This window comes from Hemicordylus capensis, chromosome 7 (genome assembly GCF_027244095.1).
Source record: "Hemicordylus capensis ecotype Gifberg chromosome 7, rHemCap1.1.pri, whole genome shotgun sequence".
Classification (NCBI taxonomy): Eukaryota; Metazoa; Chordata; class Lepidosauria; order Squamata; family Cordylidae; genus Hemicordylus; species Hemicordylus capensis.
The window spans coordinates 783,229-787,506 of record NC_069663.1 but is presented as its reverse complement, the minus strand read 5'-3'; the positions used below and the strand labels follow the sequence as shown (position 1 = coordinate 787,506).

At 48.6% G+C, this 4,278-nt stretch overlaps 1 long non-coding RNA gene across 1 annotated transcript; it reads right to left on the bottom strand.

Moving 5' to 3' along the window:
• Positions 1-1,575: 1,575 nt before the first annotated feature.
• LOC128332713 (uncharacterized) lies at positions 1,576-2,463 on the bottom strand. The gene is made up of 3 exons (XR_008310729.1): positions 2,364-2,463; positions 1,860-2,085; positions 1,576-1,615 (listed from the first exon to the last, which is right to left on the bottom strand). It is a non-coding gene; the product is annotated as an uncharacterized LOC128332713 (long non-coding RNA).
• Positions 2,464-4,278: the final 1,815 nt, after the last annotated feature.

Sequence of the window (4,278 nt, the reverse complement as noted above, 5' to 3'; positions counted from 1 at the left end):
AGTCATCCAAAAACCTCTTCTTTCAGATGAGAGTTGAGATGCTTTCCATTTCCAGTTCTACTCTAAAAAGCACGGAAATTCCAAGCCAAGGTGGCCATGTTAAATTCCGCACCATAGAAGCTGTCAAGACTTTGTACAGTCTGGGAGCGTATGATGGCTTTCCAAAGAGGCTCCATGCAGCCACACTTTGCCTTGATCTCTCAGCTGGACATTGGGCTGGGGAGGGATGTGTCTAGGCAGACATTCCAGAATTGCAGCTTCCCCAATCAACTTCCTACAGATGCCCCAGATGAATTTCTGCCTGGTGCACCTCTACAAAGCACGGTGCTTCCCCCAGCTGTTATGTCGCTTCATAAATGTCTGGGCAGAAATTCAAGATATATAGCAGTTTCACTAATAGTAAGAATAAGAATGCAAATAAGAATAAGAACAATAAACTGTACTTATTAAGATAAAACAAACCAAAAATTAAATCATAACAGATCGAAAAGGGGGGAGGGGTGAAGGAAATACAAAATACAATACAGAACCATTTCAAAGTCATTGTTAAGATCAATCATGTAATATGATATGATATGGTATGATATGTATTCTTAAAAACATATAATACTTCCAGGCAGCTATTCTCCTAGCTTTAGGAGCATTAAAAAGAAAAGGAAGCAAATGGGCGATCAGACAAACTCCTCCTTTTCATGGAAGTCCTCGAAGACAAGGCCATCTGAAGAGAAGAGAAGAGAAGAGAAGAGAAGAGAAGAGAAGAGAAGAGAAGAGAAGAGAAAAGACGTAATATTCTGATGTTAATTGATTTACGTAAGGATGGACTTCTACATATTGAACAAATGGAGGAGGGTCTAATGGGTCACTTTTTGCCTTGGGGTTCCCCAAGCAGAAGGCAAGCATGGCTTCCAGATCTCACAGTTTTGCTGCAAGGTCTTTGCCTGCAAGAACCATTTTTACCCCTGTGAGAGGGGTTGAGAGTTTGAGACATGCCCACTTGGGAGTCCTGCCACAGACAGTCCTCCATAATTTCCTGGCAGAGATCAAAGAGCGGAAGAGAGTTGGTCAGTACCCATGGACTTCATTGGAACAGCACCAGCCTCAAACACACACTTTTGCAGTCAGGTTTTGACTGAGCCTGCGCTTGGTCATCCTCTTCCATTCTCTGCCACATCTCACTCTCCAGTACGGCGTCCACAGCCTTGTCTTTTTCATACGACAGCATCTCACTTTCACAGGACTTGGCATCCTTAATACCGTCAATAACGGACGTCAAGAATTCAGCCCAGCAGAGGATGACCTGAATATTAGAAGCACTGAACTGTTAGTGATGGAAGGACTCTCCGTGCCTTCCTGGAAATTTAGCGGGCACCCTTACTTGGTGGGCTGCTCTCAGTTCCTTTCTGGGGACCCCACCCCCTGCATGGAATATTCGGCTTCTGCCTCTCAGGGAGAATGCAGAAGTGGGAAAGGGATCAGAGCAGAGAGTGGGTGCTTCCAGATCCCGTATGGGGCAAATGCCTCTCAGAGAAATGTCCTGGGCTCTAGGGAGGAAGGCCCTTTTCTGAATGGATCCCTACCTCAGCTCTTTCCATTTTCTCCACTCCACTTGTCAGATCTGGAAGGGAAGAAGAGTCGGGGGTGGGTGGGTTTAAGGAGTTTGATTCCCATTTGGAATTTAAAAACGGGGATTTCCTTTCTTGCAATTAAGGCGGGCTACCAGTTCTAGGTTACAGCCCAAGTCAGCCAGCCTATATGAATAATGAGAGATTAGCATCTCCCAAAGGGAAGCGACTGCTCACCAAAGGCCTTTTCATTCGGACCCACAAGTCTGCCAGGTTCCCAAGCACGAGCTCTCTCACCTTCCCCAAAGAGTCAGCCCCAGTCCCAACCTGGGGCACCTCCTCATCGATGGTGACTCTGGATACTGCCGGGGAGCCCCCTGTGGGAGTTGGAGGTGGTGCTGGAGTAGGCTCAACGTGGTGTTTCCGTTTAAAGAACCTCCCTCTGGGGGGCTTGCCCTTGGCGGAGTCACTGGTGGGGAAGGTCTTAAACAGCCGCCTGCAGCAACGGCAGACTCTTCGCAGCCTAGAAGAGAGCAGGGAGAAAGTGAGAAAGCGACCCTTAAGCAGACATTGGCAGGAGAGGGGGCCAATGGGGCAGTGAAGGAGTGCAGAACAGAAGGAGGGCAGCAATACAGGTAGCCCAATAGGCTTCCAGGTGGTGCACCGTCCTCCTTCTGGCTGAGGAATTGGGTCGAGACAGCTGCCCCAACTTCCTTGGGATAGCTCCACCCCCAAAACACACACTTTGGACTGAGCCCACACTAGGGCATTCCCTTTCATTCTCTGCCGCATCTCACTCACCAGTACGGCTTCCACGGCCTCAGCCTCATCATAGGACAGGAGTTGACCACCCAGCGACCTGACGTCTTTAACATCCTCAATTATGGCGGACAAAAACTGGATCCAGCTGAAGATGACCTGAAAATTAGAAGCACTGAACTGTTAGTAATGGAAGGACTCTTTGTGCCTTCCTGGAAATGGAGCGGGCACCCTTACTTGGTGGGCTGCTCTCAAGTCCTTTCTGGGGACACCATTCGATCCATGGAATATACTGCAACTTCTGCTTCTCAGGGAGACTGCAGAACTGAGAAAAGGATCCGAGCAGAAAGTGGGTGCTCCCAGATCCCGGATGGAAGAAATGCCTCTCACACAGATGTCTTGAGCTCTGTGGAGGAAGGCCCACTACTCAATGGTTCCCTACCTCAGCTCTGTCCACTTCCTCCAGGACAGTTGTCAGACCTGGAAGGGAAGAAGAATGGGAAGGGAGGGAAGATTCAGGACTTGATTTCCCATGAGGAATTAACCAACGGGAATTCCCTTTGTTGCAATTCAGGCTGGCTTCCGGGCTCCCAAGCACCAGCTGACTCAGCTTCCCCAAAGAGTCAGCCCCAGTCCCAACCATTCCCCAGGAGCCTGGGGCACCTCATCACCGATGGTGACTCCGGAGACAGCTGGGGTGCCCCTTGAGGGAGTTGGAGGTGGCGCTGGAGTGGGTTCAATATGATTGGTTAGTCACCAGAACCTCCCTCTGGGTGGCTTACCCTTGCTAGAGTCACTGGTGGGGGAGGATTTAAAGATCTGCCTATAGCAAAGGCAGACACTTCACAACCTAGCAGGGAGAAGGTAAGAATGCGACCCTTAAGCAAACATTGGCAGGAGAGGGGGCCAATGGGGCAAGGAAAGAGTGCAGAACAGAAGGAGGGGCAGCAATACAGGTAGCCCAATAGGCTTCAAGGTGGTGCACCGTCCTCCTTCTGGCTGAGGAATTGGGTGGAGACAGCTGCCCCAATGCTTTGGGGCAGAGACCTTTGACATATGGGGTGCAGTTCTGGTCAGCCCAGCTCAGCCAGATTATGTTAGAGCTGGCAAAGTTGCAGAGAAGAACCATGAACGAGCTCAGGGGTGAATGGAAACCATGTAACCATTAGGCAGTCCTGTTTTCAGGCATTGCATGACACTTCCTAGCTGGACCAGGCCTGTGAGGAGCCCGTGCCCAGGTTCACTTTTAAAATGAAGCAACTACAGTCATGCACACAGAATCACGTACCAATGTTCAGACACCTGCACACATGTACTACCAACTGTCTGAATGGGGCTTTCATTGCTCTTACCTTCAAGATGCTGATTAAGTTCCAGACAGAGGGGGCCTCCTCCAGCAAAGCCCTGATCATCCTCTGGAGCGCCTCAATGTTCTCGTTCTGGGGGGGGGAGAAAAGCTCAGACATGATTATTCTATGCAGAAACCACATGCTTTTTTAAAAACAAAAACAAGTTTTACCACAAGCAAGCATTGTGTAAGACTATGTGTAAGACAAATCATATGATATTTATTTAGACTGCCTTCCTGCCTTCCTACTGTCCACCACCCTCTTGCCATTTTAAGCAAATCCAGACTCACAGTTTCATCAAAAATGTCCAGGTGTTCAGTTTTAAACATTTCCCCCCTCCGTTTCAAAACACTTAGGACTTCACTGTGAATATAGGAACTTAGGAACATCGGAAGCTGCTCTATATTGAGTCAGGCCCTTGGTCCATCTAGCTCAGTATTGTCTACACAGACTGGCAGCAGCTTTTCCAAGGTTTCAGGCAAGGGTTTCTCTCAGCCCTAAAATCTTGTCCTAAAAAAATAATAATAATAATCTTGTCCTGTCTTGGAGATGCTGCCAGGGAGGGAATGTGGAACCTTCTGCATGTAGTTTTCAAACATTATTCCCTA